The 25,918-nt window shown below is 39.8% G+C and overlaps 1 protein-coding gene across 20 annotated transcripts in view; it reads right to left on the bottom strand.

Annotated features, from left to right (window-relative positions):
- The window catches only part of ptprda (protein tyrosine phosphatase receptor type Da), a 414,186-nt gene that overhangs the window by 217,302 nt on the left and 170,966 nt on the right, over positions 1-25,918 (bottom strand). For all 20 annotated transcript variants that reach the window (XM_087837434.1, XM_087837442.1, XM_087837449.1 and 17 more), the window contains exon 7: positions 18,294-18,337. The gene's annotated coding sequence lies outside the window, so the exon portion shown is untranslated. The remainder of the gene's footprint in view (positions 1-18,293; positions 18,338-25,918) is intronic.

The raw sequence follows: 25,918 nt of genomic DNA, 5'->3' as shown, positions 1-25,918 counted from the left end.
AGCGGCAACTTCTAAGGCTCAAAGCTGTTGGATGTAGACTGCCCAGGGACTGTGAGGGTTATCACAGGGCTGCCTTTGTGTACGTGCACAGAGTACGAGCAGGAAGTTCTCAGTAAAATGAGATTCAAATCCACACAAATGGAAACTGCCAAACATTATTGTTCTCAAGAACTGTTTGGCTCTAAGTTAAGATATGTCCTCGGACGACAGTTTGACTGCCTCTGCAAAGGAACGGATGTGCAGCAAGCAGTTCAATGATCTCATCTCTTATTCATAAAATACTACAACTCTTGACAGTACCAACATCTCAGTATACGCTACTAAAAAATATACAAATTGCAGCAAGAGCTGCAACAACAGTCGCTCTAGTCTGCAAGAAAAAAATACTGTAGCTGACAAAAATCCTGATTTAAGCACTAGTAGTAACATGTTTTCTTTTTCTTTTCTTTTCTTTTTTTTTTTTTTTACCTCTCAGGCAGCTGAAAATGTGTTTTGACTCTGACAGTACTAAAAGCAACACTTTTGTTTGAGTCATCTCTCCATGCAAACATGGATTGCGATTGGGCTTTGGCTGCATGTCCACAGTCTCCAACAGCAGCATATAAAGGCACATTTGCACCATCTGCAGTAGAGGTGACAGGGGCAGCTCCACTGCCAAGGGGCTATTAAAAAAACAACAAAAGTACAGCTGCCACAGTCTACCTGCTCCTCTGTTTTGCCCTCTATGGATTTTTTTTCTTGGTTCAATTGCTCTTTGGGCAGCTTTTGAAGGGCAATGGTGAAGACAGAGACACTGTCACAGCATGGATCAGCACTTGTTCTGTAATGTAGTGAGATACACATGGCGACAGGAGGTTGTGGGAAAGGTCTGCTTCACACAAGTGTGTCTGCATTTGGCTCCGGTGTTGTATGGTATAGCTGATTGGGCAGTATGAACAGGAAAAAAAGCATTTAGCTAGCATTTTAGCTAGCATTGTGGTTAGCTAGCATTCTGGTAAGAAAAATCTCAGTAACCAAGGGATTACTTGTCATGAAATTTTGTACAGGCATCCATTGGTCTCAAGAAGATAATTTCTGAGACTTTGGTTGTCTTTAGGATTTGTCAATAAAATGCCTAAATAGCTATCCCATGAATCACATTGAAATTTATAGTAGCTTTTAGCTAGCATTTTAGCTAGCATTGTGGTTAGAAAAACCTCAGTAACTAAGGGATGGCCTGTCATGAAATTTTAGACAGGCATCCACTAGTCTCAGGAGGATGATTTCTGAGACTTTTGTTGTCTTCAGGCTTTGTCAATAAAATGCCTTAATAACTATCCCATGAATCGCATCAAAATTTACATCCACGCTAACACTTTAACAACTTGATCATCCAGCTGGCACTAACTATATTAGTTTAATATTCGATTTTTGACCAAATGGCTCCAAAGAAAAAAAAATAGCACTTCAGTCATTACTGATATTACACAGCTAGATAGTACAGCTAGACAGCTGCAGGCAAATGTTAGTGTGACGTGTTTCTTTGTAAACTGCTGATGAAGTGAGGGGATTCCACTTTGACGGTAATTTGAGCGCAGACATTTTAAGACAAGGCTATTCCACAAGGGTTGATTTTGTCCCTTCACATTTCTGTCAGGACCTCCCGCTTCCAGAAACTTCTTAACAAAGTTAGCGATCATCGGTGCAATCTGTCATGCTTTTGACGGTTTGATTGTTTCTGTGTTTTCACATGCAGAGGAGCGGAGAGGAAAAGAGAGCTTCATGTGTTGCTCAAGGTCCTTTTAGATACTCCCCATCCCACATCTCCCTGCACAATTAATTTTATCTTTGGGGTATTATCAAGAGGAAGCCTGGCAAAGCAGCATGACAGAAAAACGGTCCAGAACCCCAAGGCCCAGGGTGGGAATTAATCTGTTTGACAAGATCTCTCACAAACGATTTGCCTGGCTTTCCTTCAGTTGGATGTTGCCACTACCCTGCATATCTGAGGAGGTGAAGAATAAGCCTGTTTTAAACGCAACGCAGACTGAAATGAGTTTAAAACAGGGAAGTGAGCGGTGGCAGGGTGCTGCTGATGTGTTGGCTCGACAGGTGTTACAGCAACCTTTATGGTATGCCTGTTAAGTGAGCATTAGGATTGTTCAGATCAACCATGCGTTCAAAATAACGAATTCCCATCGTGGCGGGCTGACATTGGCATTATTTTCGGAAACAAAAGCTGACTTTAGTCCTAAATCAAAACCCCCCCAAAATCGGTTTGGCTTGTTTTACTCGTGCTTTCAAAACTATTGACGTCGAGCAGACGTTTGATGCATTATCTGGGACGCAGAAAATTAATCAAAGTAATGATTGAATAATTATCTCAAGTGCAATTAATTAAACATGCCAATGAACTCATCTTGAACAGCTGTCCTTGCTGCACCACTTAATCACTTGTGAGAATTACCAAACACAAATGGAGGACGCAGAGTGCATGCAATAATCTCTGCAAAGTGCATTGTTTACAAACAGTAATTAATATCACACCGTGTATTAGCAGGCTAAGTGACTGCAGTGCACTTCTGTAATTGTACCAGTGAGACTTGGGTTTCTTCCCCACTCTTGCCTCAGACACCTCTTGTTAAGACAGGAGACAGATTACGAGACCGAGCAGAGGCTTTCCAACTATTCCCTCTGATTTACAAGGTTTTTGATTCTGTATTTTGCGCGTGACTCGGTGCCATAAAAAAAAATGCAAATAACACGTCATTCCTCATTGCAAAATCCCTAATTTAACCCAAAATGGCCTGGACACCAGTAAAATGATAAATCACCCCCAGCCCAATTTGTATCCACACAGTGTAAAATTGATTTATTTTATGATCCAGCCTCAGAATGTGAAATACTTCCTGCTATATTTGTTGGCACGAACTATCTAAAAGTGTAACTGAGCTTTTGGCGTCTCTAGTCTCTGGCTGTGGCCATGCCAAATATGGGAGTCTGCAGAACTGTATGATGAGGTAATCACATATAAGGCTTTCCTGGACCATGGAGCTTGACAGTCACAGCAGACTTCAGGAAATGGTCTGTGTGGTTCTGGCACATGCCATACGGTCCTGCAAAAAAGAAAGTCTGACTTCTGAAGCTTCGCCCAAACTGGGTCATGCAACAGAACAATGATCCCAAGCACAGCAGCAAATCCACAACAGAATGACTGAAAAAGAAAAGAGTCGAGGCATCGCAATGACCCAGTCAAAGTCCAGACCTCGGTCTGATTGAAATGCTGTCGTGGGACTTTAAGAACTCTGTGCATAAACAAATACTGCAACACTATAAAGAAAAGGTGCCCAAAAGTCTTTTACAACCAAGTCATGCAGAAATGATTCCTCTCTACAGATTCTACAAGCTATTGAATCATGAGGTCTACTTAATTTTTCACAGCGCTGCATTGAGCCCTTTGAGAACAGGAAGAACGGCCCCGAGCAGTAAACAGTCTTTAAAATGAAGAAATTATTAGCACACCTGGACAGCCCATCGGGAACAGCAGATACAATTTGTTGTGTCCTCAGGGTGGGTTTGGACTGTCACGGATACTCAGCATGCCCGGCATTATTATCAAAAGCAGGTGTAATTTAATATTCCCATTCAAATCCGCACATCCGGCACAACTTTCACTCTTGCTGCTGCAGTGACACTGATGCAAAAGCATGTCCTTAAAAAGTAATCATCACATTTCCTGGCGACAAATACAGTGACCAGCCTTCCCTCGTTAAAGCACAGTCAAAAAATAGTGTAGCACACTGTAACGCCTAACAAAAGTTTTTTATTTATTTATTGTTTGCAGTGGAGTGTCTTTTGTATTTTAAATTATATGCTAAAGTTTTATACTTTCATACTTTCTAAAATCTTTTACGCTTGATTATACAGTGCTAATTTAAACACGTTACCGTGCTAACTTTGTGCCTCCTTGGTGAAGGCAAGTTTTTGGCCTTCGTGCATTAATCCATGTGTGATTATGTAGCCTTGGCCATTTGTATACGTTTTGACCATGAAAACTCAGTATGTACAAAATGTTACTGATAAAAACACTGGCCAGCAGTTTGCTCAAATCCCTGGTTTTATGTGTTCAATCACGAGTTAAAGTTATGGTTCATGGATTAAGGCAGTGCTGTAGACTCGTAGCTCAGTCACGATGAACTCCTGCATCGTAACATAGACATCCATTACAATAATATCAGCAATTACATGCACTTATTATAGCTTACATAAAAAGATGCTTTTATCATTAGAATATAAAACCACAGCTGGGTTCTGAATATAAAAAAAGGCTAATTAGCATATTCATTATGGTTTTAATATGTTTCACAGTACTGTACTTTCAGTGAGGACTGTAGCAGTGGAGTAAGATACTACAGTAATTAAAATAAGCTTCATGCAAACTGGGCGACTCACTGTTTCTTCTCTCTTCTGAACTTGACAAAATGCACATGGATAATGACAGCGCGGAAAATTAAATGTCTCAAAAGCAAGGTAAGGGGTTGATTAAATGCAGCAGTGGTGGTCTCTTAGAAACACGTGTGAGACAAAGGTAAACCGTTAATAATTATAAAATGGCGCGTTTTTAATTGAGCACAGAATGTGCCCGTGAATAATCCGCTGAAGAACAGTGCCGCTATACCTAGCACGGGAAGGATTTGCTTTAAATTGTGTTAGTAAGCTTTATTATTTGAACTTTTGGATAAGTTGATACAAATGACCAAAAAGAAATGACAAATCTATTATTATTAGTTATTAGCAAATTTGCACATTCTGTCATAACTTTTCTTGACAGGGCATCAAAATGTGATTTATTATGTATTATGATATGTGAAAGCTGCAGCAAGAAGACTGCACTAAGTATCAGTTTCTTTAAATAGACTGGGACCAGCTATGTCACTTGTTGTGTGAAAAAACAATTGTGTCTACGGTAAAACTCTGTGGACTCAATTGGGACAATTTGCAACAAAACAATGAGATGTCCTTCTGTTGTTATAGCGATGCAGCGTTCTTCTTTCATCTTGTTTTTTCCTCTTTGTTGCTCTTGCTGCTTATTTAGCTTTCTTTTTCCTCTCTGTGTGTATATCCATGTCTTCATATCACGCTGGAGAACACTCTTTAACAGCTTTAAGAATTACCCATTTTGACCGGGTTAAAAACTAAGCTTTAAAGTACAAAGTAATTTTGCTGCTTGTTGCAAGAAAAAAAAAAACCCATCCAGTCACTTTGATCATTTTATTGTTTGTCCAAGCAGAGAGCTTTGTTGGAATCGATTTCCCTCCAGTATAATTGGTGCCATGCATGGTTTGGCTAAATAAGCCGTCACACCAAAAGATACTCGGACAAACTAAAAGGGCAATGTTGACATTTTGCTTAAGAACACACCGAGCTGTTACGCTGACCCCAAAAATAATCGCACCTACTCTAAAATACCTGTTATCTAATCAACGACAATCGGTGACTAATTCTGTTTGGGATCGTTAAAGTTTATCCGCTGCTCTGTATGTAATGTTGTTTGCTCTCAGCAGCATTATTATCCCTGCTCCAGCTTTTCCAGTCAGGCGTAGTTCATATGTCATTCAGATCAACAACAAGAATAATTTGCCGTTACCAAATTCCCTAATATATCTTGCTTGAGCTTATGTGTTTTTAGCAGACTTGCTTCTGTAATTGAAGTGCATTACCACAAAATAGGTCCACCTCATCATTCAGTCATGCTCAGTCAAAGTCTGTAAAATCCCAATTCACTGTCAGCTATCCAGCTTAATGTATTTTTGTTAACAGAAAGTACAAGGTTAAAAGGTTAATATCTGCCACTGACTACAATTCTCTGTGCTATTGTAGCGGTGCATCCGGTCTCTCTCTCTCTCTCTTTCTTCTTTGCTCTTCCCCAATTGTGCTATTGTGTAAGTGCACACTCACACAGATGCTCACACGCGCGCGCGTGCACCATACACACTCACGGCACTCTCTCTCCTCCCCTCGGTGTAAAGGTTGCAGCAGAGCCATCCATCCAAACCCACAGACCATGAAATTAGGTTAAGACGTAAGGCTGTGAATGACACAGGTGTGGATACAAATGAGAACATCCGAATGAAGAAGTACAGATCCAAGACGGCTGATACTGTAGTCGTTTTTAGGCATTTAGAATTATATTTCACAGGTTTCTCCTTCATTTTATTTAGCCCCACTTTTCCGCCTGTGTATTAGTGGTCAGGGCAGGACATTAGCATACATGCTGGGAAGCTGTGCATGAGGATATTAGGAGCGCTGTCATATTCCAAATCTCATTTCCTTTAAAAAACTTTAAAGTCGCTCATGCTTGTCTGCGCTCCTCTGCTCTCTTGTATAAATCAGAACGCTTCTTTTCTTTCTTTTCACTTTTCTGAATGCAGTCAAATATTAAAAATTTTCCAGCCCCGCTTGTTATAATAGTTGTACGACCAGGAATTAACAGGTGATAAGCACGCTTGCAATAATTGGTTCCTGCTAATGTACCAAATATAACAATAACCATTGTAACTCTGGCTTTGAACTTTTCAGCTAAATTACAGAAAAAGACAATGTTTTTTTTTTTTACAGGAAATAATTAAATATTTAAGACAGAGGCAACTACAATTACTTTTGATAATGTTAGGAAAAAGCATTTAAACGCATGTTTAATTTCTAGCATACGCTAGCAATGGCTATCAGTCAGTGCATTGTCTGCTATTTAAATAGCCTATATGAACACCATGTCAGTTTGCACTGATATGTTAGTCCAGTGTAAACCGCCATTGCATTTTTGGTAAATGGTAAATGGCCTGTATTTATACAGCGCTTTACTAGTCCCTAAGGACCCCAAAGCGCTTTACATATCCAGTCATCCACCCATTCACACACTGGTGATGGCAAGCTACATTGTAGCCACAGCCACCCTGGGGCGCACTGACAGAGGCGAGGCTGCCGGACACTGGCGCCACCGGGCCCTCTGACCACCACCAGTAGGCAACGGGTAAAGCGTCTTGCCCAAGGACACAACGACCGAGACTGTCCAAGCCGGGGCTCGAACCAGCAACCTTCCGATTACAAGGCGAACTGTACCAAGTACTGTAAAAAGTAAATGTCTTCCTTTTTATGACCCATTTTATAGAAGGAATCTTACATTTAAAGTATGACTCAGTAAATAATTAATTAATAATTTTATTCAATAGACACAAAGTATAGAGTACACAAAAGAGAGAAAGACATGCGGCGAAGGGCCGCGGGCCGGCCGCTGTTAGCTGTATGGTAAGTGGGCGCCTGCTCAATGCACTGAGCTAAACCGGCACCACAATAACAAGGTGTAGTTTTAATTTGTAAACATGAAGTATGGCTGAAAAAAAGAAAATCCAAGAAATGATAAGAAACAGAAGCCAGCCAAAACAACTAATACGGTTTTGTAAAAGTTTGGAAATTTGCTTGAAAATTGCTAACAAAACCAAAATGTGCCACTTTTAATGCATCGGTACCAAAACAATGACCGGAAATTGCTGAAAGGATTGAAATGATTTAATTTATTTATTAAAACAACTTTTTTTTCCCTCTTTTGCATTAGTGTAGCTTTTATACTCTTCAACAATTAAGGAGTGAGTTGTAATGGAAAATCATTTCCTCAAGTGCTTTTTGAAATGGAGGTTGATAGGAAAGGAAAGTAATTGACTGGTCTTCGATGGTCCCAAATTTAGCTATTAAGCATCATGCTAATGGATGTGGTACTGCATTAACACAGAAGCCAAGAACAATTACTTAAATACGATAAAGGCAAATAGATATCAGGAAGGCTTTGGCAGTTCTACACATTTTCAAAGAGCGCTGATGGCAAATGTCCAATTTACACTTTGAGAAAAGCCGACCGTAACACAATTTGCTCTACGTATAGTGGAGACACTTTTTCAGAGTGCATACCTTTTATTTTTCTGCTCACGTAGTACAGAAAGGAGTAGAGAAACAATCAGAGCGCTCTTAAACCATCAGATTTAGCATCAAATCACTATAGAAAGTGTCACAGCTTTTGAAGGCAACAGCATCTGGAGCTGGTAATGTAGGAGCACTACAATGACTATTGCTTTTACTATAATAGGTATTGACCTGTGCATCAGCAAGAATCTGCTGATATCTGCAGTCTTTCAAACCCCACTGAATTCAAACATGAAAAGTTTCTACTGCAATCACCGCACGTCTACATTGACACAAAAGACGGCCGGGCACTTAAAAGAGAATAAAAAACGTGCATCGGTGAATGCGATTATCAGCTGAATCGGATTTTGATTGATAGTCCCATCGGGGGCATGTGGGGTGCATGAAAGAGAGAGTCAAAAAAGAATTTGCCGACTAATGGTCCGTTCCGTTTTTTGAATTATGTTTAACGTGGGTATTCAAGATACCATGACAGTGATAATTAAAGACTGGAAGTGTGAGTGGAATTGGAATGCCAGTCAAGAAAAACAAAACCTATACATTCCAACAAAGCTGTGATTAATTTCATTGAAGGACTGAGAAATAATTGCCTTCCAGAGACTCAAACACATTTACATAAAGTGCAAATCGAACTCTGCATTGAGTTGTGTAATAGGAGAAAGACACTGTTCCCCAAAATGTTGCTGAAAACATGGTTTCCACCCATAGCAATAGCATTCGTGTAATAGATTCAGAGAGCAGACAGTTTCTAGGGTTTTTCTTTTCACTTTTAGAAACCACAGTGACAGAGAGCATGTACATTACTAAAACAGTAATCGCTATTATTATGCTGGCACCCCTTTTTCTTACAGCTTGATAACATCACATAATCACATTGTAATAGTGGGGTAGTATTATGCATTTACCTACATTTAACTGTAAATATCCTGCATAGATATTATTATTTAATATACGATTAAGAATAATATTGCATGGTAATTACATGGTAACAAGTTTGTAATATAAAGTTCTAACATTGTTACTATTATCATTATTGTTGTTTTTAAAATAACAGCTTCTGATAACATTGTAACAGTGGTGTAACACTGTGGGAACAAAGAGGTAATAACCACACAATAACTGTTACTTACATACATATTAATAGTATATTGCATGGTAATTACATGGTAACTAAGCAGTAACTATGGTAACTATAATATATAGTGGTAACTATAATATATAGTGCTTATTATTATTATCATTATTATAATTATTATTATGAAAGCGGTTTATCTATCTCTTTTTAATGATGGGTTTGCAACCATCAGGTGACTTGTTCTTCTTCCAGTGCCGGTGTGAGCAGCTCCTGGTGTGACTGTTTTTGGCACAGGCAAATGTGGACTTAGGAGGCCGTAAAGAGCTGTTGACTTGTGTAAATCAGTGAGGTTTGAGGGCATTCAAGGGGCTGCCAAATACAGTTTGCAAAATAAGAGCCCATGATATGAGCAAGGATAATATACAGTATATATTTGCCTCTGTAATATAGTATATATAGTATGCCTTTTTTGGAAGATGCAAACCCTTACCACAAATCTCAGTGAATGAATGGAAGCAATTTTAAAGAAGGTACTGACAATATATACAATAGCAGCACTTACACAATATATATAATATATAACAAACTAAATAAAAAAACAACAACCTTGCATCCTTCTAGGCTGTGTTATTCCAGCATTGTATAACGATATAAACAAATACACAGTGCTCCTATAGTTCTATTCACAGCCTGGGAATGCACAGTTTATATGGAATGAATAAGAGTTAAGTGGAGAATCGGCTCATTTAAGGTGTCGTCTGCGCTTGCTTTTACACACACACAGACACACACATTAAGTTATACTGTATAAGCACTTGCGGGATGCCAAAGGGTCAAGTGGTTTTCACTGCGTGCTAAAAAAAAGTCCTGATGCTTGCTAATATTTCCTGATGTGTTCTTTTATTTGAATACCGGGTGCTGCCTCAGCTAGCTCCTATTGTCAAAGCTCTCTATTTGAATGTCAACACTATTATTACAGCAGGTGATGCAACAGCAGGTGTCTCTCTGCCTGTCTGCCTGCTACGCCCTGCCTGTCTCTCTGTGTCTTTGTGTGTCTCTCTCACCCTCTCCTGCTCTACTTCCCTCAGTTTTGTTTAATAGCTATCATTATGTGTCTGCCAAATGGAATCCATTTGAAACCCGCTTTTTCTACCCTTTGCAAGCATCTCTATTTTTCTAGGCTTGACATTCTACCACTCTTTCACACTTAGACTGTAATGGGTGAAACGGAGAACGTTCTCTGTTGCTGTCTCGCCTCTCTTTCCCAATTGTTTACAGCTGAAGCCCTGACGGTGGAGCTTCTGACTAGCTTGGGGAGAATGGACACTTTGACATTTCACACCCTGAAATGTGGCAGCGCATGGTATTACTAGTAAATGCTGTTCATTACGGCCTTGACAGCTGATGACCAAGATTCAACCTTCCCACACCTGCCTCTGCCGAGACGGCACAAAAAAAGGACTTTCTAAATTCGAGATGTTTGGCGCGATCAAAGCTGAGAGGCTGTATTCTTTTCCTTTGCTCTTCTGTCTCCTTGTCCTTACGTTCAACCATGTAATCAAGTGCACTTTATTGCTGTCATGTCTGCATAGGCCTGACTATATTTTCAACTGAGGCTTCATTGATGTTGAGAGACTCGAGACGGCGAGAGGGGAGGAAAAAGCACCGGGGCTATGGAGATGGGATGATAAATTACCTTTTAAAACAAGGAGGAGAGCTAAATAAAAAGTTTATAAGAATTTGAATTGTCGCCGTAGAGTTTTGTAATAAAGGAAAAGTAGCAATGAGGGTTAAATCAATTTGTGTCTCACACTGAGATATATATCCTTCAATATGAGGTTAGCAAAATTTCTCTTCTACATTTCCTGACAAGCAGCGGAGGCGGCAGGATTGGTGGCGCACCTATGAATTGGCAAGCCTCCGTAGGAATTTATTGGGACATATAAGTGTGTGAAATTAAATTGTAAAACTGTACTTCATCTCTACACATTGCCGTATGTTTTCTAACAAACGATTAAAGCTCAATTATGACACCGCTGTAAAAGCTTTATTCTTATGTGATACGCAGAAGGAAATTTAGTTCAAGTGCTCGTGTATTTCCTGGTTCAAACTAGACCCTTAATGAATTGCTTTTTCATTAAGGTGTTGCTTTTTTTTTTGTTGTTCAATTTGTTCAGTATGTCATCGTAAGTCAGCACAGATTTGCCAAGCACACTTTAATGAATCTGGTGTGGTCTGATTGCTTAGAGACTACCACTCCTTCATGAAGTACAATAGGGAATAAGGTGATTTCATTTTCTTGTAAATTCAATCTGTACTTAGGCTGAGGTTTACAGTTGTTTGCTGTGCTTACAGGAACTCTATAGACCAGCGGTCCCCTACCCCCGGACCGCGGACTGGTACCGGGCCGTGAGTCGTTTGGTACCGGGACGCGAGAGTTGAAGTTTTCAGGGTTTTTATCGTTAACTCTGTTTCCCTGGGTCTTTTCCCGTGTTATAGTTGTGTATCTTATTTTGAAAGAAATATTTATGCGTTACCACAGTGACCAGAGAGCATTAAGGGGCAGAGAGGAGGATGTTACTCTCAATCAGTGTTGGTCAAGTTACTTGAAAAAAGTAATCAGTAATTAATTACTGATTACTTCCCCAAAAAAGTAATCCCGTTACTTTACTGATTACTTATTTTCAAAAGTAATTAATTACTTAGTTACTTAGTTACTTAGTTACTTTTTAAAAACACGATTTACAACCTGAATAGGTGATAAAGCGATAGATCTTTCAGCCCAATTCTACTTTTTCTACATAATCCATCATACAAAATGTAATCAAATGGAAAAGTCTCTTTTTAAAACTTGTTTTGTTAGTTTTAATCTTTTAACTTTATGCATGAAGCAAAATTTTAATTATATGCAACATTCTCTGACTGGAAGAAATTAGTTTAACATTTAAACCTATTTTCTGCACATTCCAGCACATAATATATATATATATATATATATATATATATATATATATATATATATATATATATATATATATATATATTTGTGTTTACACTCACTCTTTCAGATGCAAGTAAAACACAGCAGAAAATAAATAAAGTCAAAGACTAGCGGTCCTTTTGCTCTATTTTCACCTGTAAAGCAGGAGTAGAGTAGGCGGAGGTTTATCCCGGTGCAGGTGTGCCGCAGCGGTCAGTGGAAGGATACCGCAGTTTCTCTGTGAGTTTCTCATTACGTCGTAGCTACTCGGTGCTTGCTTGGAAGTTTAGGGGTTTTTTTCGCTGTAAAAAGAAGTTTTCTTCCCACGCCCAACGGACACTAATGTTTTTGTCACTTTTTATGGAATCAAACTCAAAGTAAGGTCAGTACTTCCACGCTTTAAACGCTGCACGCTCATACTCTCTCCGCACTCGATATATGATCTATTGTTGATCTGCACACAGCTGTTGTCACGAACGTCGCACTCGCTTACGTCACTGTCATGAGACATTCTCGCAAGAAAATCACGGTTTTAGTAACGCAGTAACGCAGCGTTCCTACGGGAAAGTAACGGTAATCTAATTACCGTTTTTGCAATAGTAATCCCTTACTTTACTCGTTACTTGAAAAAAGTAATCGGATTACAGTAACGCATTACAAGTAACGCGTTACTGCCCATCTCTGCTCTCAATGTTGTTGGCACATTTCAGGAGGACGCTGCTAATAGAGTTACACAATCACACAGTGAATTTGCGTTTATTATTATATTTACAAAATACCACAGTTTTTGTCTTGGTCGTATCATTTTATTTTGTTGTATTTATCTGTGATACCTTAAAGGCCGGCCCGTGTAAATATTATCTGACATTAAACCAGTCCATGGCACAAAAAAGGTTGGGGACCGCTGCTATAGACTATAACCATGACACCATGACGAAATTAGACCAAACTGGGAAATTATACTCAGTATGGTAGCTGGTACATGTTAGTATCTAAAAAAAAATCTTGTTCTTAAAGTGAAATGAAAGTTCACATGAAGATATATCTTTCAGAAATCCAGTTGAATCAGTTAAGTGCAGTATATGAATGAATACATTAACATTTAGGTGAGAAAAATAACGTATCCTCAGCATAATGGAAAAAGAGGAATAAACGTGCAAGACTTCCCCCATGGTAAACAGACTGAAGCAGACTGCTTGGTAACATTTAGTCTATCAAAGACAAATTCCAAGTTCTTCCTCTAGTAGAGCAGGGGTGGCCAACTCCAGGCCTCGAGGACCAGTGTCCTGCAGGTTTTAGATCTCAGCCTGGGTCAACACAACTGAATCAAATGATAAGTTTATTAGCAGGCCTCTGGAGAACTTCAAGACATGTTGAGGAGGTAATTTAGCCATTTAAATTAGCTGTGTTGGATCAAGGACACATCTAAAACCTGCAGGGCATCAGCTCTTGAGTAGGGATTCTTTAATCTACTGTTCTTTGGCATAAAGGGCAGAAGGTTTATTAGGCTCTACATTTGAATCATGATTCAGCCATCTGAATTGAAAATGGTAGTAATTTGCCTCAAAACAGTATTGCTATATACTCCAAAAATGTAACTCTTTGAAACAGCGTGGCAAACACAGACTGCTCAGTTTTTAATGTGTTCATACTGTAACAACAATACATTCATCTTCCCTTGAGCTCCACGCAGACGTTCAAGATTTTCCTGTGAAGAAGGGACATGTTTGTGCTTTGACACGGTTTTGTTTTGACACAGAGTTTATGAACTCTGATGAAGCCTGAGCAAAATATTATAACTACTCTACAACTACTGCCCGCTTATTAAATACACAACTCTTGAACGAGTCAAACACGTAATTCAGCCATGTTGCTCAAACCACAGAAATCCAATGTGTTTGTCCAGATGTGCAGCGAGCAAAAGATTTATGAAGCTCTTGACATGTTTATTTAATAAAGAGCAAAACAATCAGAGTATTAACGATGCTTTTTATGATTAGTTTGGACATTTGGACAATAGATCCGGCTGAACGCTGGCCTCTTCGCAGCCGCTGACTGATTATTTAAATATTAGCCTTACACAAAGGCGATGACAGAATCATCTGCAGCAAACATGATGATTGTAAACGTTGTGTTTGCACAGTGTGGACAGAATTTGTGTAAACTTTTTAATGCTTTTACTTTCATTACATATATATTTAAAAAAGCCCTTTTTTGCTGTGGGTTATCCATGTAATAAAGAGATAAATGGTGCATTATTACAGATATTTTGCAATATAAAATTACTATGAATGACTTTTTCTTCATTATATAAACAGTTAGAGTTTGTTGTTATTTCATTTTTGGCTGGGCTTAGACCAGCCCTCCTCAAATCCTGATTTATTACATGTGGAAGGACAGATTACCCGTGAGGAGCAAGAAGGCTCACTAGACAGTGCAGATGCAGTGTGCTGGGGGAGAAAAAAAATCACTGGCTATTGAGTGCAATCACGAGCTGGAGAATAAATCTACATTAGGCACATTTTATCTCACAGTTTTGAACCTATGTTTAAAACTTGCTGTGCTATAAACGTCTGACATATGAGCCTCTCACTGAAGAGGTATGGAATTCATTTCGGCACAACTAAGCATTTTAATATGATTGGTGCTAATATCATTCATATTGGAAAAATTTCCAGTTGAGCAGCTGAAAATTCTCATATCCGGTGGGACGGGGACCGGCACTTTTTCTTTTAAAGAGGAACAGCAATATTGCATGTCTTTTTGAGTATATGCAAAGCATTTCCCATTTTCCTCCAATAGCACTCGCTCAGAGCAGCCATGGCAAATATCATTAAATGCCCTGCTAACACCCTGCCTCCCCCCGCTACACACTTTCGTGCATGTGCAACCTCATATGCAAAACCACCTCTGCCGTCTCTCTACCCATACTCATTTTTTCCCCTCTTTTTTTCTTCCTGGCTATCACTCAGTGGCAGTGCACAAGGGAAAGAGAGTGCATTGATCTGCCAAAGTGAGCAGCCATTTCACAGGGTGAGTCTGTGCAGCATTCCTGTCCCTGAATGGGAATTGCTCATTTCACCTGGCCGCCTTGCCAATAGAGGACCAGTTGGAAGCCCTGCTGGAGACGGACAGAGAGAGGGAGGGAGCGCAGGAGTCAGGGCCCTGGTCAGGGCTTGGCAGGCGGCAGATAAGAGCTCCTCATGTTGCTCCTGCATGCACTTACCACTACTGCTAGGGCTCAGCCTGCCTCTCTCTGTCTCTCTCTCTCTCTGTCTTCCACACACTGACATGCACATACACATAGCTTTTCTCCACACATGTGAGGCACTAATAATAACTTTGGCGTTCTGGTGAGTCAGCCTTCTTTCCTCAGGCAAGGATAAAACTAAAACATGGTGCCTTTATTGAGTCTAAAATCACTAACTGTGGAATTCCCAGAACAGGGCTTTAACTCAGCCTGTAGTCCATTCATTGCCAAGATGCCATGTGTCCTCAAGATCTAATATTGTGACCAAAGCAGGTGCTGATGAACTGATAAACAAGGCAATAAACTATTTAGGATATTCACATGGCCAACATACAGTGCAGGAAATATAGTTTTGGAAATTAAAGTTGCAAAGACGAGAACTCTCATGATCAAACCTGACTTATTTAGAATTGCACTAATATACTACAATATGCTAAAATGTGTGAGATCTGGGCTTTTTCTTGGTATGGTTAGAGTGGGAAGTAGATCGGTGGTGAAAGGAAATACTCAAAGTCCTCCTTATCTTGCTAATCAAAAGAGGTTATCCACTAAAGACAGGTTAGTATTTTGCACAGCATCTCCTGTAATGGGTGGATGACTATGTGTGGAAATGAATATATGCTGGGTGAATTGTATATAAAACAATTTGCAGAACCTACTCTATATAGACAAAAGCACTAGACCACCTACACTTACACCTAAAGGAGCTGATCGGGCATGGAAACCAATCTTCCGAAGCTCCCAGCGTGCAGTTTTTGTGCTGATGTTGATGCAAGAGCAGGTTTGGAGCTCTGCAGTTACTTGGTTAGCCATTTGCCATTCGTTCACAAATGTTTGTAAAGGCAGACTGCATGGCTAGGCACTTGATTGCATACACCAGTGGCAATGGGACCAAAAAACACCTGATATAAACGATAACTTTGAATCTAAGCTACAGAAAGTAAGTTTGGGCAATAGATTAGGTTTTTGGTATCTATTTTTATTTACAACTTAAAAACTGTTGCTTCTTGGACTTCATCCATCCATCCATTCGCTTCTGCTTATCCTTTTCAGGGTCGCGGTTGGACTGGAGCCTATCCCAGGGCAAGAGGAAGCGTACACCCCGGATAGGTCAACACGTAAACACAGACAACTATTCGCACTCACATTCACACCTACGGGCAATTTAGAGTTTCCAGTTAATCTAACCCCATTAACTGCATGTCTTCGGACTGTGGGAGAGAACCCACGCAAACACGGGAAGAACATGCAGAAAGAACATGGCCTGATGGTGGAATTGAACGCAGGATCTTCTTGCTGTAAGGCAACAGTGCTGCTCAACGTGCTGCCACCAGCACTCGGGTTTGAAAGCTGCAAACGCAGTGATGTGGAAACCTGTCACTGGATGGTTGATGTAATATTGTAGAAGCAAGCTGACGACTTTCTTAGCTAACAAGTTATCCCGAAGTAGTAGATATATTAGCTACATTTTTGCCATTTCATCCCCAACTTTGTCGCGTGTTTCAAGTTGGTCACACTGATTATTGAAGAGCATTTATTAGCACCCATCCTCAGTAATTCATTCATTTATTTCAAGGCTGGTCTTTCAACTTAGTGGTGCAATTAACTCCCGCTGCAGAGTTATTATCATTCCGAATTTTCAAATCAGCTTTTACTTCAATTTAATTTTGACTTTTTGTTTTACATTCAATTTAGGTTCAGGTAATTTTCAGGGAGGATTTTCTTATTTCAATTTAGTTTTTACTGACTTTAGTGTTAGTCTTTTAAATTAATATTTTAATTATTATCTTTTATTATTGTTTGGAGTGCACGTGTCAGAGGCAAAGTTTAGGAAAATCAGTAAAGGTATTAGATTATGAACACATAATGTTTTGAAAGCTTAAATTAACATGTTCATCAACTTTTCACATTTAGTTTTTAGTTTTTACTATAATGACTTGCTGGATTTGCCCAGTAGGGGGCATCGTGGAGCACACAATCTCCAGCTCTTGGCCTAATGCTAGCTGCTTGGAACGTCTGAGAATATTCCCCAACCCCATCAGAATATATGTGCAGACCAATCTTTTGTTTACCTTTGCTTTTCTTTAAGAAATAAAAATAACGGCAAGTGCTAACATATTATGTTGCAAGTTACAAAAGAATTTTTTCCATTATGTAAAAAAAAGTTTTTGTTTAGTAAATGGAGTAAATCCAACCCTAATAAATATCAGCCACAATTTGTCATGTGATATTTTTGCTTGCATAAAAATAACTTCTTGCCTTTTTTTAAAGTTTTATCCTGTTTTTGCAGATATTCATATCAACTAAATCTGTTTATGCCAAGTATATCTCGCTCAGAAGCAAAGCTGTAAGCTTCTCAGTATCTGACTCACCTCTCCAACATCGACAACCCCCCCCACCCCACCCCACGCCCCCAGCGCTCCGCCTCCCCATCCTTCATATGTCCACCTTCCATCCAGCCACTTCATTCCCCCACTTCATCCTTCACATGTTCTCAGATTTATTTCTCTCTATCTCTCTCCCCTGGTCAGCCCACTTCCCTCCCTCCATCTAGCCTATCTCTCGGCTTCTCTCCTTGCTCAGTGACAGTCTCATCACACTCTATCAATCAGGCTCTGAGGCCCGGGTGCAGTGCAGCACGGCATCGCGCAGTCCCGGTCTGGTCCCATCAGTGCCAGTCAGTCTCCCTCACACTCTCAGTCACTTTAAAAAGGTTTAGGTTGCCAGATATAGTCTGTTTCCTCCGCCCCGATCCAGGTCAGGAGATGGAGCTGGAGTCGAGATTCAGCTTAGCGCTTGATTTGATGTCACTTGACATATTCTTGGGCCTGTCTCTACTCACAACATGCAATTTACTCTTTTTTTTAAACAAAGATGGTTATTTAGAAACATCATCAGCTCACATACACAAATTTGAAAGTAGAACAAAGTAACCCCGACTTAACGTACTGTGTGAAATTTAAACAAATATATATTTAAAGAACAGTTAAAATTGTTGTCTAAAAAGCATCAAGATATTCTGCTCAGTTTCTTACCTGCCGCAGGCCTCATCCTGTGGTTGACGTCTCAGGAAAGAGAACTACATGCACGAAAAAAACAGAAATAGAAAAAGTATAAGAAAAGCATTTCTCTACACAAAGCAATTAGCTCTTACTAAAAAAATAATCAACCATAAATTTTTGTATACAGAGCTTTTCAACATTGTTATGTTGCTCATTTAATTAGTTCATGTATTCGGCACCATTATGTACAAAATGTATAGTTAAGAAACAGAAAAGTGCTTTTGAACCAAATTTCAGTTGAAGGAAGAGAAAATTGCTCGTGCGGTAGAGAATGACTTAACAGCAGTTATCGATTGACTTTGTGAATTATGAAAACAAGTGTAATTACATTTTCCTTTAAGTAGCACAACAAATTAGGCTTGTTAGTTATTCTGAAAGAAAAAAAAAAAAGAAAAAAGGAAAAAAATGTCTTTTTAAGTCTATTTAATGTGCGGGGAAGATTTTCTCAGGCTATTTTCCTGCTAAATGCATTAGCAGATGCTGCTGTGCCCATACAAGCCTGTGGACTAATATTCTTGTAAATGATTTGCTACTTATTTAACTAACATGGAGAAATGTGCTTTGGGTGGTTACAATAAAGATGAGCTGGTTCTGGCACATTTCTTTCTTTTTTTTTGGATGAGTTTTAATTTGACTCATTATCTTTTGAAACATTATTGTAGAACTTTATAGCGGTCAAATGGGATGATTAGCAAAGATAATTGTGAATGTCACGAACAAAGTAGTGTCTCTGTCCGACACTTATCACACTGACTCAGAGGCAATTTTCTGTGTGAAAACCTCTTCTTTATTTGCAGAAGCTAAAGGAAACAAGCTAACCTGACATTTAGATGCATTTTAAAAAAAGGTTTTCAGTGTTACGGTTCTTACATGTAAATTAACGTAATTACCCAGGTGAGGATATGGCTGGCCTCTACAAACTGACCTCATCACCGGTGTGTTTTGCCGGGTTCCTTGTTATCAGCTTTCTCTCTATACACGCCGGTCATGCTAATGAATCCACAAATTAAATTGTAGAACAGAGGAATATTAAGGCGCCTGGCGTTTTGATGCCGGGGAGGAATACTCAATTAGGTCGGATTTGGCCTCCGTAATTATTACATTATAGCTAAGATAGCGTTCAATGGCAACAAATGCTCGGACGCACTCTGTTCTATGACAACGGCAATGGGCAAGCAAAGATGAAAATGCCAGCGCCGTAGAGTGAAAGGCTGCAGGGGAAAGAAAAAAAAGAAAAAGGCAAGTGAGAAAGTGACAAGAAAGCTATCGCACGGGAGCCCCCGTCTGCAGCAGCCATATTTCATTACACAGCACTGAAGCTTAGGAGGCAATCAAGCATATTTAGCCATCCTCGTATTGCCGCACCACCCACCCCCCCAAAGCAATTATTACTCCCCAGTTTTTTACTGTGCTTTGCCATGGGGAAAATGAGCCGCAGTACTTATCAGCTCAATGCATACACAAGTGAGTGAGGCGGAGGACATGTAGGTATGCATATACTGTATATGTAAGTGTTTGTGCAAAAAAACCCCAAACAAACGCAAAAAATGCGCATGGGCAACGGTGGTGCTCAGAGTAGGTATTTGGGAGTGGAGTGCCGGCCACTCCAGAGCAATAGGTTACCTTCTTTCAATCCCATTAGCTCAGTAACATTAGCACATTTAGGTGCAGCGGGTGGAGTGAGAGGGGGGATACAGAGATAACCATAAACATGTCACCAAAAACGCATTGTTATTTGCATTCATATTGGAAAGAGCCAAATTGATGCGGGGTCAAACAAGGAAGGTGAGGGTTTATGACCTGTGCATAGCTCTGCTGTCAGCAGCTCTGATCTATCGGACCGGCCAGCCTTGTCAGTGCTTTACGCCTGATTATATTATCATGGCTGACGATCAATGGGGATGAATGATCGTTGGTCTGCGGAGAGGAGCAGAATGAACAAAGCAGAACGCAAAGAGTAGATTCTTTAGTAATACAGTGAATGGAAATGAATCCGCCTGGCTGAAGTCATCTAGTTAAGTGATGCATCGCATGCCAGTGCAACACAAAACACTTTCAAAATACTCTGGCTGTGTGTTGCTCTTGTATTCAGTAAGTGATTTTTTTTTCTTTCAGATTTTTTAGTAAAATGGCACAACTATGAAATTTAGGGGGGGGAAAAGGAAAACCTTCACCATCATGTGTGCTGGGTTTTGAGCAGCTAATATGCAGTCATTTGGGTGGTGCAGCCGCCAACTGCAGCATTAGTCCCCATCTGGGGACTTGTGTTTTGGTGAAAGTGCTTCTGCATTTGCGAGACTCTTCAGTTCTGGGCATCCTCCCCAAGTCCATAACTCAACGTCCCTCTATCACTCCCATGCGACTGGCTGTCATAATCATCGGCATTATGCTACCTCAATGGGCCTGATTTACAAGTCTGGACATCGCACCAGCTCTGCGCCAACGGGTAAACATGAGGCTGTTTGCTAGCGCCAAGCCTATTTTCTCCATACAACATTTAATGAGCATCAGAGACTGATATTCAACAGAGAAAAGTAGCTTGGATTTATATCTATACAAGATTGCAAACAAAGTCCTTAAAGAGGTTTTAGCTTTTTGTTTTGGAAAATGTGGGATTATCTTTGCTGCTGCGTAGGTATGAAATCATTTTGGACTGCACTTAGTGGGTGTTTTCATTAGGGATCATTTGACACTTGTTGGATTTATAGGGAAAATCAAACACTCATAAACGATGGTAGACTGTGTAGTATTAGATATATATAATATATGGACATATTAGATGTTTGCTTTGGTACATTCAGAGTAATTTGATCTTTATTTGTTTATCATATCCAAATGATAAAGCTTGTGGGCCCAAAATAGTCAGTCTCTTTACTGATTGGTCAAAACAACTCAACCCCAACTTGCACCTTGCATCAGTTAGGTTGATAGGTTGGGCCAAGGTCTCACCGTGGTTTCACCTGAAACCTCTGGTGGTAATGACCTGCACCTTTTTTCACAACTTGGCTCCTGCGACGATGCGATGATTAATAGTGGGTCAGCGACCACCTCCAAAGGAGCCAACTCCCAGTAGGGCTTAAATACCTGGGACTCTCCACCTTTTGGTTTTAGAACTGGAGAAGCCTCTTCCTGTTAAATCCAGAATTGAATTCAAAATCCTGCTCCTCACATACAAGGTCTTAAATAATCAGGCCCCATCTTATCTTAATGACCTTGTAGTACCATATCACCCTATTAGAGCACTTCGCTCTCGCACTGCAGGCCTACTTATTGTTCCTAGAGTATTTAAAAGTAGAATGGGAGGGAGAGCCTTCAGTTTTCAGGCCCCTCTTCTGTGGAACCAGCTTCCAGTTTGGGAGACAGACACTATCTCCACTTTTAAGATTAGGCTTAAAACTTTCCTTTTTGCTAAAGCATATAGTTAGGGCTGGACCAGGTGACCCTGAATCCTCCCTTAGTTATGCTGCAATAGACGTAGGCTGCCGGGATTCCCATGATGCCAAGTTTTTCCTTTCCAGTCACCTTTCTCACTCACTATGTGTTAATAGACCTCTCTGCATTGAATCATATCTGTTATTAACCTCTGTCTCTCTTCCACAGCATGTCTTTTATCCTGTCTTCCTTCTCTCACCCCAATCGGTCGCAGCAGATGGCCGCCCCTCCCTGAGCCTGGTTCTGCCGGAGGTTTCTTCCTGTTAAAAGGGAGTTTTTCCTTCCCACTGTCGCCAAAGTGCTTGCTCATAGGGGGTCATATGATTGTTGGGTTTTTCTCTGTATCTATGAAGCGCCTTGAGGCGACATTTGTTGTGATTTGGCGCTATATAAATAAAATTGAATTGAATTGAATTCTTGGATGAAAGGTGATGCATATTCAAAAAAATTCAAAGTGATTGTGCTCAAAAGTTGATACAAACTTTCTGACATATATACATATATATATATACATATATATATATATATATATATATATATATATATATATATATATACATACATATATATATATACATATATATATATATATATATATATATATACATATATATATATATATATATACATACATACATACATACATACACACACACATATATATATATATATATATATATATATATATATAGTCCTTTATCTTAATATAATGATTTCCTCTCTTTTCTAACTGAAATTAATTACGTGAACTCCACAGAAGATGATTAGAAAATTGAATTTCTTGCTGTTATTAAACGTCTTTTGCCTTTGATCTCACTCTCCTTCTTGAGGCGTCACCTGGCCCTTTCTTTATCCCTCTCATTCATCCTCTATTATTATATTAGCCTCATACTCATCCACATTTTGCACCTCCTAAGTGATAGGCCACATAAATCAATTTTTTTATATATATACACACACAATAACAGTTATATGCAGCTTCCAGACCGCTTGCTGATAGCTGCCATTTCTTATCACCGCAGCTGAATATAGCAGCGTTATGAAGGCACTTTTGCTTGCTGTCTAAAGGGAGGCGACTGAGGGGAGAGAGGTGATGCATTTTTGTTCAAATTACTTAAGCTGCCTACAAAGCTTTCTGTAAAGTTGCAGGGTTATGAAAATTTACTATGAAGAGAAATGAATCTTAGACAGAGGGGAAAACACAGTCTTGATGACACCTATCAAGTGCATTCCTGTGGATTTTAATCATTCTGTTGTGTAAAGATGCTGTCATTCCTGGCTTTGTGTGCTTTATTTATTTATTTTTTCACAGTAAACTCACGCTGCTCGATAAAATCAAGGAGCACACAGAGAAATTCACTCTGCTTCCTTACAACTCTGGCAGAGGTAATGGCAGCAAACGATGTCCAAAATGTGCGCATTCCTCTTGCACTCTGTCACGGGGAACATGCCGGTCCCACGGTTTCTTTTACCAAAAATATTTCTTGGAGGGCGTAATCCTTCCATCTGTGCTATTAATATGAAACTTATTATAAACAAGCTAATCAGGCTGGTTTGTTTTTCCTTTTGTTGAGCTTTAACATTCGCGCGGAAACGGGACTCAGGTCGAAGCTGAGACGAGCTCTCGTTACAGTAAAAGCACACAGGTGTTACAAAGGCACGGAGAGCTCATCAGCACACAGCGTGATGCTGTGAGACCGTTTGATAGACAACAGCACAGCAGGAGAAAGAAGAGCGGAAGTGGGATTCAGAACTAAAGAGCCAAGAGACACTTTCTCTGTCTTGCTCTCAACTGCTCCCAGTGCAAGAGACATGGGCCGCTGCACAGACAGATGGCGAGGAGGTGTGTGTGTGTGTGTCTGCGCGCGTGAGTGAGTGTGAGTGGTGGGTGGTGACGCCATTCAGCTTTGTGCAAGTGTGAGAGATGGAGCGCAAGAGATATAAGGGGCGAAAATGAAGGAGGAAAAAACACTGCAGAGGTGTGTGTGTGAGTGCTGACTTTCTCATGCAGCCATTAATCCATGATATATATATATATGTATATAAACACACACACACACACACACACATACACATACACACCACATCCAAATAGCTTGCGTGTTTCATTACACCATCGATAAAAGTTCATTTGCGCTGTCACTTTGCATTCACCCTTCATACTGTGCAGAGACATAGCAAGTAAGGAACCTCTCCTGATGATGAGAGGCACACCTACTGTGGGTGTGTTAAAAAAAAATCTGTATTGACAGACTGCCACCTACTGGATTTTACTGTAATTTCAATTGTACTATCACCCCATCTAATCTCCTTCTATACTGCATAAGCATGTAAACACGTATTTAACCTGTCACATGTTACGCACATACATAAAGCTTCCCTGAAAGCGAGTCGCCCGACAACTAATTCAATATTTCTTTTTTCATCACATTCTTTAAAACTCAAGTTTGCTCTTCCTGATGGTGGTTTTCACATCTTCGTGTTAGTTTTAGTTTGATTTATTTAGACGATTTGGGATTTCTTTTGTGAAATGAGAAAATGGAAAATGTAATGTAGATAATGTTTAATGTTTAGTTTTTCTTGGATTAAATAAAATGACTGCAACTTTTTGTCATTTGAAGATTGAGATTTAAAATAACTAGTTTGGCAATCACGGTCAATCCTGATCGAGCGATTCAAAAACAAAGCATGTATTTCGTTTAATTTTTCATGCAAATGAGACTTTACTGAGTTATTAAATGGAAAGCAGTCATTCTAATGACGCAGGTGAATCACGCCTCCTCACGTGGGGGGACTTGGGGAAGGCTTGCAAGGCAAACGGTGATGCATAGCACCATCTTGTGGTTATATAATGCTGGATAAAGGCTGGCAACAAAAACACACTTTGGCTGAAAAATATCTGTCTGTGTAAGAATGATTCGGTTTGAAGTTTCATAGACCCTCAACATGTGTATCCTGACGCACTTTAGACTCTTCTTTCATTTCCTTTGGAGGTTGCAGTGGGATTAAGTATGCAGATTGTTTGCCGCACACGTTTACACTATGTTAACTAATGAAAGAAAAAGCTGAGATTATCCATTTGCATGACCAGTGATGCTGCAGCTCCATTTCTTCATGTTTTTCTCTCTTTTTTTTACATTTTTTTGCAAGCAAACAGTATGCGTGTGTTTAAGCCACATCTCAAAAACCACCAGAACATTACCTGTCACAGGACTAAATGAGCAGCAGGTGTGCCGTTAACAGTGATGAAATATGTCCCATGAAACACCTCATCCGTAACACCTCGAGACAAACCTGCACATTGCATTAAACATGCGCACAGGCTCAGGGCTTTTGCAAAATTCTGCATTTTTTCTCCACAGAGAACAAGACAAATCTCCCACGTTCGCTTCCTCATAATCACAATACAAATGCGATATTTAAGAATCAGCATTTCAATCACGACAAGTGAGGCAACGGGACTTATGAATGTGCTGTATTTAAGTAAGTAATTTGGAGGTTATCGGAAATTGTCGCTAATCATTTAATAATGCACCTTTTTAGTATTCTCCTGATCCACCGTGGTCACTGCTTCAATCTCTAATCCAGTCTGCTTGTGGCTTAGTAGAGATTTGTCCTGAGAAACCACTAGCTGCTATCTGACATGAAACAGATTTGATCCATTCTGCACTGCATATCTGTCTTTTTCAGACAGCCTGTATCCAAAAGAAATATGTCAGCAGACTGGGGATTATGCATTGCTGCTAATCACCAACCTGCCCAACATATCTTTGGTTTGACAATCCAAAAGTCATCCCCTCCCCCCCTTTTTTCCATTTCGAATACTTATTTTGATCTTCGTTTAACCTCATTGTGCTGGTACAATCAGCTGTATTAACTATCGACTTCATGCTCCGCCGGGTTACGTGATTATCTTGTGCAAATGAAAAGTGATTTAGCAGGAAAAATCCGAACATGGAGTAATTTCACATCCCTGTTCTACTGATGTTGAGCAAATAAACTCATCATCATCACCACCATCATCGTCGCCATCCAGATTTGCTCTTCTGAGAGCGAGAATGAGAAGGTGGCACGCTTTATTCGCTTCGGGGATCACCATCTATCAAAGCATCATGAAGCTGATCACCAAGGGAAATAGTCTCTCATTCCTGCCTCCTGTAAATGTT

This window comes from Neolamprologus brichardi, chromosome 3, assembly GCF_056152115.1.
Source record: "Neolamprologus brichardi isolate AB-2024 chromosome 3, ASM5615211v1, whole genome shotgun sequence".
NCBI lineage: Eukaryota > Metazoa > Chordata > Actinopteri > Cichliformes > Cichlidae > Neolamprologus > Neolamprologus brichardi.
Note: the sequence above shows the minus strand (reverse complement) of the source record. Positions and strands in the feature narration are given on the sequence as shown.